This window comes from Mobula birostris, chromosome 1 (assembly GCF_030028105.1).
Source record: "Mobula birostris isolate sMobBir1 chromosome 1, sMobBir1.hap1, whole genome shotgun sequence".
NCBI classification, from domain to species: domain Eukaryota; kingdom Metazoa; phylum Chordata; class Chondrichthyes; order Myliobatiformes; family Myliobatidae; genus Mobula; species Mobula birostris.
In genome coordinates this window covers 151,834,657-151,848,148 of record NC_092370.1, presented here as the reverse complement: position 1 = coordinate 151,848,148, position 13,492 = coordinate 151,834,657, and the positions used below count along the sequence as shown (strand labels likewise).

The 13,492-nt window shown below is 43.2% G+C and overlaps 1 protein-coding gene across 4 annotated transcripts in view; it reads right to left on the bottom strand.

The window, feature by feature from the left end:
- The window catches only part of mideasb (mitotic deacetylase associated SANT domain protein b), a 102,422-nt gene extending 95,113 nt beyond the window's left edge, over positions 1-7,309 (bottom strand). Inside the window, exon 1 of one of the 4 annotated variants that reach the window (XM_072264164.1) lies at positions 7,205-7,309. The gene's annotated coding sequence lies outside the window, so the exon portion shown is untranslated. The other 3 variants (XM_072264155.1, XM_072264181.1, XM_072264174.1) reach the window with 3 other exon arrangements.
- Between the last annotated feature and the right edge of the window lie 6,183 nt (positions 7,310-13,492).

Genomic DNA, 13,492 nt, shown 5'->3' with positions numbered 1-13,492 from the left:
TGAGACCAGCTGTCGGTTATGACAAAGAACCCTGATGTGTGGATTGTGTTGTGGTTCCCTCTAGACTGTGCACCGGACTGTTAGAAAATCTGCACAAAGGATACCTGGGTACAGTCAATACTCTCGCCCAGAGCTACGTGTGGTGACCGGGAATAGATAAACAGATTGAAAACTTGGCCAAAAGCTGTCCAGGATGCCAAAAAATTCAAAATGCACCTACAGACACTTACACCCATGGGAGTGGCCATCTTCACCATGGCAAAGAGTACATGTTGATTTTGCTGGGCCATTCATGGACTCCATGATCCTGATTGCTGTGGATGCTCATTCAAAGTGGTCGGCGGTCATACCAATGAAGTCAACCATGTCAGCAAAGTCTGTCTCAGCTCTGAGGACTATCTTTGCCAGAAATGGCCTACCAGAACAAATTGTGAGTGACAACAGACCACAATACACATCAGAAGAATTCCAACTGTTCATGAAAAATGGCATCAGACATTTCAGGTCAATTCCTTGCCACTTGGCAATGAATGGGTTAGCTGAAAGGTTTATCCAACCTTCAAGAAGTCCATTAAAGTGGTGGACAATGAGGACATTTCTCTACGGCACAAGGTGGACAACTTTCTGTGTATCAGAACTCTGTTGATGCGATGACAAATCAAACAACTGCAATACTGTCCATGAACAGGAATCTGAGCCCTCACAAGGACCTCCTGAAACCAGATCTGCAGAATAAACAGTTCAGCCGGTTGCCAAGTGACGCAGCAAGGAGTTTCGAGATTGGACAGGTAGTCCTAGCACGTGATTACCGAGAAGACAAGAGGCCACCCTGTAGGATATCTACAAGAACTGGACCACCAATGTACAGAGTGGATATTGGAGATCAGACATGGAGACCGGATACTGGATGCTCAGCCAAAGAACACACCTGATTCGACTGCACCCAACAAGTCAGACACCTTACAGCCACCAGACTTGCCTCTCAGTGATGTCACTGACAGCAACGTGACACTAGAGACTGAGAATCTTGTCTCAGACAAGACACCTACCAAACCCGATGCCACTCCACAAGCCCAGAGGCACTATCCTAAAAGAAACAGAGCACCATCCAAAAGACTGAATCTTTAGAACTGGGAAGTTAATTATGGACTGTTATTGTGAAATATGGAATGGGTTTATAAAAGGGAAATTGAATGTTTTGTACACTGTTTTATGTTGATTAATCTAAAGAGGAGTAAGTGTAATGTATGGATCTATTTCTTTTGGAGCAATATGTATTTATCTGTGCACAAACACAGCACTGACCTATAGACTTTATGCCTAGAGAATTCAAGTGCTCTTCCTGATTCATGTTAAATCCTTGCAGCAACCATGCTACCTGTGAGGCAGTATGTTCCAGGTCCTCACCACATTTTGGATAAAAATGGTTTCCCCTCAGATCACCTACAAATGTTTTACCATGTCCCCTAAATCTAATGTCCTACAGATTTATTTGTATATGCCTTATTAGTTGCATCCTCAACTTTGCCGTGCCACTTTCACTGACCGGCACACACATACCAAATCCATCTGCTTCTACACCTTTTCCAGAATAGCATTCTCTATTTTGAATTATTTCTCCTCTTTCTTCCTACAAAAAGACACAACCTCACTTCCTCTGCATTAAATTTCATCTGCTACCCCTAGTGCTTATTGTCCAATACTACACAATTTAAATTTGAGATTAAAATGCCACATTCTCCTGATCCAAACTTCTCAGCTCCTCTATGAAATGGACCAGTTCAATCCAATCTGAAAACTTTTTGTGATCAAGTAATAGAATACTGACCAGTCTCCTGCCTCTCCTCACTTGATGACAATTAATTAAATATTGCTCAACTTTAGGATTGTGTATTTTTCAAAGCAGCAACCATTTTCAAATAATTGAACAACTAATGTGCTAACAGTGTGTTTAAAAATGGAATATTATCACTTTAAGGACTCAAAGCTCAACCTACAAGTCTTGAGGTCAATAAACCACAGAGTGAACTAAGTTGCACATAAGCAACAGAAAAATACACTGTTCATTTTGTGGTGTTATGTCCTAGTTCTCAATCTCATTCTGAGCACATAATGCACAAATTCCTCCATGGGACCTGATGTTATATGATGCAAATACTACACCAAACCAACTCAAGATAACATATTACTTGCAAAATTTGTCATTTTCTCCTACATCATTGACAATAAAGGCAAGGCTAGCATTTAATGTCCGGCCCCAACGGTCCTTGTGATTGTCAACTTTTAGTGTCACACTTGCACGCAGGTGCAGAAGGTACCTAATAAAGTGGCCACTGAGTGTATTTCTGTATGTTCGTGGTCTTCTGCTGCTAAAGCCCACCCACTTCGAGGTTCAACATGCTGTGCATTCAGAGATGCTCTTCTGCACACCACTGTTAGTTGTTCACCTTCCTGTAGCTTGACCCAGTCTGGCCATTCTCCTCTGATCTCTCTCATTAATAAGGTGTTTTCACCCACAGAACTGCCACTCACTGGATGTTTTCACACCATTCTCTGCAAACTCTAGAGACAGTTGTACATGAAAATCCCAAGACATCAGCCGTTTCTGAGATATTCAGACCACCCCATCTGGCACCAACAATCACTGCACAGTCAAAGTTACTTGTATTGCATTTCTTCCCCATTCTGATGTTTAGTCTGAACAACTGAACCTCTTGACCATATCTGCATGCTTTTATGCACTGATTGGCTGATTAGAGATACCTGCATTAATGAGCAGGTGATCAGGTGTACCTAATACAATGGCCAATGTTCTTGTGCTGCTACCCCTCCTGGTCAGTTGGTAACATCCTTACCCAAGTCAGGAGATCCTAGTTTACAGCTTCACTAACCTCCACTGCCCAGCTATGATAAAAGACAGTGGGAAAGAGTCATCCTTTCAATTAAGTTATTAAATCAAGGCCAAAGCAGCTTCTTGTACCGAACTATTTAGATCTACATCCCTACTGGCACCTCAGAAAGGGAATAGTGTGAGACTGACTGATAGTAGCCTCTCAGCGATCAACAAATCCAAAACTGATTAATCGCTTATTCATTTCATTAAAGGTTGTGAGGCCTTGCAGTGCAGAGAGATCCTCACATGACCACCTTTTAAACTGGTGAATTTATGTAAAAGCATGGTGGTTTTAAAAAAAAGACAAACCATCATTCCACATTAGCTGTGCACTCTCAGCCTAGACTTCCCCACTATAGGAAATAGCCTCATGAGCTAAGAAATAAAGCAAGTGGGTCAGGAGAGATATCAGAAATGAGTAAAAACTACAACTCTACCCAGAAACACTGCTGATTCTCTCAATTCTGAAACTGATATAAATCCATTGAGTAAAGTTAAAAAAAAGGTTGAGGGCTATAAAGCAAATAAATCATAGATTACTTCCAGCAGCTTCTCCAGAAATAATGATGCCAGCAACCCCAAGGATCTTTTTTTCACCTGAGGCCAGTATGACACGAAGTTAGAAACACAGTAGCTACTCCAGATGAGAGCATCAGACATTTAACTCCTTCAGTGCTGAGACCATACATCACATGAGGATTTTCTGATGCACCACATCTTGATCTTTGATTATAAATGAAAGTTCAGCACAAATCCCCAAATGCAGTGTACTATGCGAACAATTCTACAACCAATTTCTGACATTCACAGAAACAGGTGCAACTTACAGAAAGGCTCTTTCTATCATCGCCTCTTGGAATTGGAGAACTCAGGTGGAAGGCTGGGGTTTAAACCTTGAATCAGAAGGTTGTAGGTCAAGTCTAGACTCAACCAGTCACAAAAGTTGTACCACTTAGAAAAAGGAACCTACATTTCTATAGCGCTTTTCTAAATCTTAAACCACATGAAAGCATTTCACAGCCAAGGGCCTCCTTCTGAAATTTAGTAAACGTAGAAATAACTATGTACACAGCTAGCTCCCATACAGCAATACGATAGCTAAAAGATCTGTGGTACTAGCTGAGGGGAAATGTTGGCCTGTAGACTGGGGGGGGGGGGGGGTTCACTCTTATGACTCATAAATAGTGAGTAGCAGACAAAGCCAGACCAGAGTTTAGACTAACACCTTGCTAGAAGACGGACAACACTCAAGGCTATGTAGCAATTCCTTGGTTGAGTGGAGTAGAGAAGAGTCTAACAACAAAATAAATATGCCCTGGACTAACTGCGTAAACAGTCAGAGCCACAAGGAGTTACCCTCATCTGATAGAGGTGAAAGAGTTTCTTCTCACAATGTTTGAAGCTCTGGACCACAGAGAGTCATGGAAGTGCAATTACTGAATATATTCAAGGCACAGGCTGAGAGATACCTCCAACTGTGGGGGAGTTGAGGGGTACAGGAGAGTGCAGGAGTAGTGCTGGGACCATAATGTAATCAGTTATAAAATTCCTTGATGGCAGAGCATGTTCAAGGGGAAGTCTAGTACAAACCCCCAAACCTGTTGTACCGTGTGAGCAAAGATCCTGAAAACAACTCCTGACACTCCTTGTGCTCCTCTTTTCAATAGTTAGTTTATAAGCAAAGGAGAGAGCTGAGGTGGCACACTGGATAACTTAGGTTAGACTTCTGCAGTTTCTGTGCACTGAGCTGTCAGACATTTTGCCTTCCAGCCCAACAGGACAAGGGTCAGGCACAGATCCAGATCAACTCCAGTTGCCGCTTCCACTCCTAAAGTCAAACTTTCTGACACACACAGAATACTGTGCACTGTTTTCAGGGATAATATTACATGGGATGAGTATATTTTCAGGAAAGAACAAATAGGCTCCTCTCTCTTTTCCACAGAGAAACCCAAGACCAGCCTGATAGCAAACTGTGAGATACAGTAATTAAGGGTTCTGATTTGGCTGTCAGAGGAAAGATATTCAAAACTCTGAAGGGTCCAAATATGCACAGAATAGTTCCACAAGGAGATTTTGAAAGAAACTTATATATCCCAACCAAAAGATTGTGGAATAAAGCAGCACACAGTAAATCTGGTGTGTTCTGTCTTGAAACAACTGAATCCGCCTCCTGTACCCTTTCAGACTGACATTCCACATCTGAGCAGACTACATGAAATTTCCTTCACAATACCCTTCCTTATCTATGTACATTCACTTCAATGCCAAGCCACATCGGAAATATTTCACAAGGGGCTCGTACGTCCTGCTTTGGACCCGAGCTGCATTCAACAGTCAGAGCTACAGAACAAGCAGGGGTTTCATAGTTAACATAAGCAGAAAAGAACTCCGCTTGTATTGATTGCAAACAGACATCTGGCTGCAGTACCGCGATGTTGAAGATTCCAGAGTTTAGTTAAAATGGCAGAGCAAACCCCTATCTATTCTGTACGTTGGCAGAGGATCCTTGCGATGTGTACTCGCGCCTCATACGTCCCATTACAGGATAGCCATTTCCCGCCCTGCAGCGTCTGGATATTACCATGCATGTTTCATTTCCGGGACGGGGAGCCCCTACACAACTCTGTTGGCATATTTTTTGGGGAAGTCTGCAATGCAAGATGACAACAGCACTGGAGTAAATAATTCTTGAACAAGATCCATCCCAATACGGGAGGACATTGTAAATCAAAGGACGAGTTCCCCAAGGCGGAGGCTTGCCCCGCAGTTCTGACCCAAATCAAGCAAAATTCCGACCGCACCGCAAAAAGCAATCGTGTTCAAATAGATTTAACATCTACACCGACCACCGAGAACTCTTGCTGCACTGTCGGGACTTTTCCTTTTTGCATTGCAACGCACGAAACCACTTCCTCCTCCTTCCCCAAAGAAATCTCAATACCGCGTTCAACTCGAAAGCAGCCACCCATACACCAACCCGAAACACGCTGAGCTTGTACGTTGTCGTCTCGACCAGCCCAGCTCTGAGTGGGGTTTTAAAGGGGGATCCAGCGGCCTGAGTGCGGGAGAAGCAAAGGTACCGTGTACCCTACACATCTCCACACGACTAAAGTCGACACTCACGGCTGAGGCCAGCTGGTCAGGTGGAATCGGGGTCGTATCGCCTGAAAGTGTGGCCGCAGCCTCAACACCACGGTGTCAACTTGTATTATAAGCGAAGATCACAATGCATACTCAAAGCGATTTTGCACTGCAATACTGTACACTAAAAATACGCGAGCCGCTGCTTTAAGTATCAATGCATTTAACTTTGCTTTTCTCTTTCAACAATCACGAAGGTGAGGCCATTCTATGGATGATGATACCTGTGCAGTTTCCTCGTCCCACAAGGTTGAAAAGAGCTTGGAAATGCACCCACGTCCCCAGCTATTCGCTGCATCCGCTCTTACCATCGCAATGCTGTGGTGAGCTTGCATTTGGCAGGCTGAGTCATAAGAGTTTACCTCATCGAGGGCTGAGCGAACATTGTTGCACATTTTCCCGAGGGGGGAGCGGTATGACAATTGCACATCATCTGTGCACAACACAATCCGGGCGTTCGTCCTCTGCTTCCCGCCTCCTCCACCCCCACCCCCGTCCCCGCCCCCGATATTTTGCACGCTGTTCTTTTGCGAAAAAAACCTGCAAATTCTCCACAACTTTAAAAAAAAGCTTTGTGATGATCCACGACTACTTCCTGCTGCCGTCAGAAAATGGCATAAGGCCCTTTTAAATCCCGTAAACAGGCCGGGACTTTCCGTTTCATGACTTACACGGGTTCTACTGAAGCAACTCCCTGCAGGAGCGAATCTAGGGGGTTCTTCAAGCCAGGGCGAAGTGTTGAAAGGGAAGGTGCGCAGTTTAACAATTAAATTGCAATTATTTTTACATAAAACGTAATCTCAAAAATGTCCACATTATGCAACACGGCCCTTTGCAAACAACCTTCGATCTAGCCAGTATATTTTTAGAATTGAAACTAGCTAGATAAGGGAGTGGGGGGGGGGAGAGAAGAGATTAGAAATTATCGATGATGAAAGATCCAGCAATTATTTCACCAACCCAGTCACTCCCGTCACCCCAACCGAAACAATCCCAGTTTATTCCTGCAGACTCAGGTCACCTGCTCACGTCAGTTTCAGATCTCGTGAACTGGACAGAGAAAAACGATCGACACGATCTATGCCAGCGAAAATTGACATTATTCCACCGGGCTCCGCGTCCACATTCGAACACACAGTTGGGAAAAAAAGACTTCCGCCAACTTACACAATCGCAGGCGCCAGCGATCCCTGCAAATCGCCTGAAGTTTCACAATCCAGAACTTTGCCTGCAAAGGGTGTCCGCTCACTTCCTAGTTAAGAAACTGCGTCTTCTTAAAAGTTATGCGGTGACGTCAGAGCAGGAGCCAGGCTGCTGCGGAACAACACTATCATAAATGTCATTTCTTGCTCTTTATTTTTGCTCCCTTTTATTTAATGCATCGTGTTTTCTTTTGCTCTATATTACACAACGCCCTTCCCTCGCCACGGAAAATAAAGAACTATTTTCTGGTAGTGCACTGGCCCACGCAGGCTTGTCTCGAGGGAATTACTGATGCGCTTTCACAACTTGGACTTGCCCACGATTCATTCGGGCTGACTTGGTAAACTTGTTGCATTGGAGTGTGATTGCCCCGTGACCCGCTTCAGAGTGCTGATTCTTTCACTGCACGCGTTGCACTGTAAATCGTAGCTTTAAAATGTACGGAGTACGTAACATTCTGCCTAAGTGTTAACTGGGAAAGAGTGTTTAAACTAGCGCATAATAAATTGTGGAAACATAGCCCTGGTTAGGTTAGGGAAATATATAAAAACAATTGCTGAAGAGATCAACTTGGGTTAAATAGAGGGTCGGGTGGGTGAGGAAACAGCCCAATGCTGTCCTTGTAAATACTCTTGCAGACACCTCTCTGCTACACTGAGGAAGCAAATTATGATGTTTTTCTAACCTTTTCCCCTTCACAAGCATTGAAACCACCGGATCCTTATCTTTAACTTTAAAATCATAGTTTATGTTTGGTTTCAGTTGATCCCGCAAAGGTCCGAGCACTAGACACGCTTCGCTGTGGGAGTTGTGCTCAGTCGATACAGTACTTCCAGGGCGAAATATTACAAAATGAGCTCACGTGACATGTTAATGGCGCTGCTTATTGTAGGACGTTTCTGTTATACCTGAATACACACAGATGCAAGTGGTTGTGTTGCCAAATGAAAAGGATCCACCAGCGTGGGATTACATTAACAAGTAAGAGAATATTTTGCGCTTGCGTGCGCCTCCTTACTGGCTGTCCATCAAAGAGTATTTATTTTAAAAAAGAATAACAAACAGAGGACTTTTGGTGGGTCAAAATCCTTTGAGCTAACTGCACTATGGCATTCATACTGTAGTGGTTTAAATGGCCAGTTCATCGTCACCTTCTGAACGGCAGTAAGGGATGGCCAATAAACGCTGTGACACCCGTGTCCTAAAGAAGTAAAGAATCATCAGAAAGATTAAGGTAGTTGTGAGTAGATTGAGAAAGGTGAACCCACAAAAAGTATCTGGTCCAGAAGGTGTACCTGGCCAAATACTGAAGACATGTGCTGATCAACTGGCTGGAGCGTTTCTGGACATCTTCAGCCTCTGGCCTCTGCATTATGAGGTACTATGCTCTCATACTGGCCCCCATGAAGAAGGTTCTATGACTATGGTCCAGTAGCACTTAATGAAGTGCTTTGAGAGGTTGGATATGAAGCATATCAACTCCTGCCTGAGCAGTGACTTGGATCTGCTCCAATTTGTCTACCAGCACAACAGGTCAACAGCAGATGCCATTTTATTGGCTCTTCACTCAGTTCTGGAACATCTGGGCAGTAAAGATCCATACATTAGGATGCTCTTCATTGACTATAGATCAGCATTCAACACTATCAACTGCACAAACCTAATCAATAAGCTTGAAGTCTTAGTCCTCGATACCCCCTCACACAACTGGATCCTCGATTTTCTCTCTTGCAGGCTCCAATCAGTGCATCTCCTCCACAATCACCACCAGCACAAGTGTACCACAAGGCTGTATGCTTAGCGCCCTGATCTAGTCACTTTATACTTATGACTGTGAGCTAAGCACAGCTCCAATAGCATGTTTAAGTTTGCTGATGACACCACTGTCGTTGGCTGAAACAAAGGTGATGAAGAATCAGCATATAGAAAGAAGATTGAAAATCTGGTTGAATGATGCCATAACAACAACCTCTCATTCAACATCAAAGAGCTGATTATTGACTACAGGAGAAAGAAACCAGGTGTCCAAAAGGTAATCCTCATTAGGAGATCGGAGGAGGAGTGGGTCAGTAACTTTAAATTCCTTGGCATTATCATATCAGAGGTTCTGTTGTGGAACCAGCATGTGTAGATTCGGCATATCACCTAAAAACTTTGAAACATTTCCATAGAAGCACAGCGGAGAGTATCCTGACTGGCTGTGTCACAGCCTAGCATGGAAACACCAAAGCCCAGGAATGGAAAAGCCTACAAAAAGTAGTGGATACAGCCCAGACAATCACAAGCAAAGCCCTCCCCACCATTAAGCAATTCTACAAGGAGCACTGCCACAAGAAAGCAACGTCTACCATCAAGAACCCCTTCCATCCAGGGCATATTCACTTCTCACTGCTGCCATCAGGAAGCATGTCCTAGGTCCCACACCACCAGGTTCAGGAATGGTAAGCTCCTGAACCGGCAGGGGTAACTTCACTCAACTCAACAACCTATGGACTCACTTTCAAGGACTCTTCAGCTCTTGTTCCCAGTATCATTTATTTATTATTCATTCACTCATTATTTGTTTATTTGTATTTGCAGAGTTTGTCAGTTGTTCTTTGTGTGTAGTTTTCCATCGGTTTTATTGTATCACCTGTGAGAGAGTGAATCTCAGGGTGCACACACTTCGTTAATTAGTGTAGTGTGAACTGACCAGTTAGTGTCTCTGTACTCCATCTGGAGACTCTCTTGTCCTAGGCAGGCCCAGTGGGACAAGTTGTGATTGTAAGGGAATGTTGTGCAATTACCCCAAACATCTTTGCCTTTCCATCTGCAGAATTCCTGATCTTTGCCTTCCCGCTGTGTTTGGATTCATTTCCAGAAGATTCCTCACACTACTTCAGCCACCCTGTTAGGCCAGGCAATCTCTTTCATATCCCCAGTTTTAGCAACCAATCAACCAGCAGTTCCAATTTATGCTAGTACAACATTTTAATGCCTCCTCATATTTTCAGCCACCCCATTGTTTACATAGACTTCCATCTCAATTGTCTACAATTTCATCTTTCCTGGAGGTTGAAGGATATTCTGCTAAGATGATAAGTTTTTACTTGCAACAGAGCCTTCTGAGAAACTGCAGTGTACAGGAAGTTAGGATGGGGGGGGCAGAAAATGGCCACCTGGTGTGACAAGGAGATTGGATGTTTCATAACAGAGAAAAATCTGTTGTGAGATATCTGTGGGTCAAGGAGATAATATACAGTGGAATAGAGAGATGGGATGATGAGGGAAAGGGAGGAAACATCTGAGAAGTCAGGGACATGACCGGAATATTGGGATAAAGAAGTGAGATGCTGTGGGAAAGATGGGAAGCCATGTAACATAGAGGCAACTTGCTGAGAGATTGGGAGGAGTTACTCTAGGACCATGAGACGGGATGCTTCGGTGCAGGTAATGTGTAAATGGAAATGAACAGTACTGTGGGCCAATGAGTTGACATTGTTGTTGAAGCATCAGACTGGGGGGAAAGGTACTGTGGAGCATGGATGTGAGATGTTCTGGGATGGGGAAATGAGATCAGCAGTGAAATGGAGATGGACATGGAAAGGGGATGAGCGGAACAGGGAGGTGGCATTCCATAGCACAGAGAGGTAGGCTACTATGTGTCAGGGTGGTGGTGTTCCATAGGACGAGGAGAATGGGTGACAGGGCCATAACATGCTGTAGGACAAGAAGAGGATATTATTAAAATAAATACTGTAGAGTGGGGCAGGAAGATGGCATGAAGTAGGATAGTGAAATAGTATGCTATGAGTCAGCGAGAACATTTTCAGTAGAGCTGTGGCATGTTGTGGAAAGTGAGAACAAAGTGACCCTCAGGGAGATGAAGATGAAATACTATCTGACTTGGAGATCAGATTTTGTGGGACATGGAGAACGGGTACACTGGGGTAGGGAGCAATAATGCTGTGGGAGAGTTGAGAGTCTGTGGGAAAGGGAAATGGGATTAAGTGGGATAGAGAGATGACAGTGTGAGATGGTAAGATGACTTTCTGTAGGACAGTAAGATGGAGTGTTGTAAGAGACAGATGTAATTCTATAGATCAGGGAATTAATATGCTATGGAGCAGGGATATGATATTCTTTGTTACAGGGAAGGTGTCATGCAAGATTCCCAGAAGTTAATTCACAGGGTGAGTCTATGGTAAAGAAGGCAAATGCAATGTTGCTACTTATTTCAAGGAGAATAGAATATAAAAGCAAGAAGATAATGCTGAGTCTTTATAAGACTAGTCCGGCCGTACTTGGAGTATTGTCAGAGTTTTGGGCCCCATATCTCAGAAAAGATGTGTTGTCACTGAGAGAGTCCAGAGGAAGTTCACAAGGATGATTCTGGCAATTAAGGGGTTAACATATGAGGAGCAACTGGCAGCTTTGGGCCTGTGCTCACTGGAATTTAGAAGAATGTGTGGGGATCTCATTGAAACCTACTGAATGTTGAAAGAACTAAATAGGGTGGATGTGGAGAGGATGTTTCCTAAGGTGGGGGGTATCCAGAACTAGAGGGCACAGCCTCAAAATTGAGGGACAACCTTTTAAAACAAAAGAACACTCCAAGCAACTCCACAGAAAGGTTATTGAAAAGCACCAGTTGGGAGTTGGATACAAGAAAATTTCCAGGTCACTGAATATCCCTTGGAGTACAGTTAAGTGAATCATCAAGAAATGGAAAGAATATGGCACAGCTGTGAATCTGTGTAGAGCAGGCCGTCCTCAAAAACTGAGTGACTGTGCAAGAAGGGGCCTAGTAGGGGAGGCCGCCAATAGACCTGCAACAACTCTGGAGGAAATGGGGGACAAAACACTATCCCTACCCTGAAGCATATTGGTGGTTACATCAGGCAGTGGGGATGCTTCACTGCAGCAGGCCCTGGAAGGCTTGTGAAGGTAGATGGTAAAATGAATGCGGGGAAAACCTGATGCAGTCTGCAAGAGAACTGCGACTTAGGATAAGATTTGTTTTCAAGCAAGACAATGACCCAAGAATAAAGCCAAAGCTACACGGGAATGGCTTAAAAACAACAAAGTTAATGTCCTGGAGTGGCCAAATCAAAGTCCAGACCTCAATCCAATTGAGAATTTGTGGCTGGAGCTGAAAAGGCTGTTCACTCACGGTTCCTGTGCAATCTGACAGAGCTTTAAATGTTTTGTAAAGACGAATGGGGTAAAATTGCAGTGCCCAGGTATGCAAAATTTATAGAGACCGATCCACACAGACTCGAGGCTGTAGTTGCTGCCAAAGGTGCAGCTACTGAATACTGACTTGAAGGGGGTGTGTAATTATGCAATCAATTACTTTATGTTTAATAATTATAATAAATTTAGACCAATTTGTTTTCACTTTGACACAAAAGAATCTTTTCTGTTGATCAGTGTCAAAAAATCCAAATTAAATCCAAAGTGATTCAAGGTTGTAAAAACAATAAAACATGAAAACTTCCAAGTGGGGGAGGGGGTGAATACCTTTTATAGGCACTGTATCTGCCAGGTAAAATATGTCAGACTTAGCAATTCATAATTTGTTCTCCAAGCTGCTTATCACTTAAAAATGCTACAATACTATCCTAAAGTGCACCAAAGCACAAAGACAATTACCTTTTGATAACATTCAGAACTTTGTATGCATTAGCCATTCAAAATCTTATTCATTTTCCTCACAAGATTGCCAAAGATGATCTTGAAGTGCACTTGATTTGATGAAGTTAATAGCCATTATTACAGCAGCATTATGAAGTTGTTGTGCAAATATTCTCCCAATTTTTTTGTCACCAAACGCAGACGGTGGATAACAGAGTGTATGCAAAAAGCAGCAGGCATAGTATTTTTTAAAATAAGCAATGAATCCTCTGTATCTTTCTACAGCAGCCTCAGTTGCACAAGCCATTATATTTTCCAGTGGAATATTGTTTTTCCAAGAAATGGCTCTTGACTTCAAAAATTGTTTCACCTTTGGTATGTGTCTTAAGCTTTCGGGCAAAAAGCATTTCCTCACTGGCCTGATCATCATTCATAAAGCTAACTTAAGTTATCAGAAGGGCTTCGTTATCACATAATATGGTTTCATTGATTTGCAGGACAAAATTCTTAACTCACAGTTATATAACTAGCTGTTTTTCCACATCATCTGACATTTCATCAATCCACCTTGATGCTGATGAATTTCTCATGGGGATTGCTTGAATGGTTTCATATGTATAACAGTAGAAATTGTAA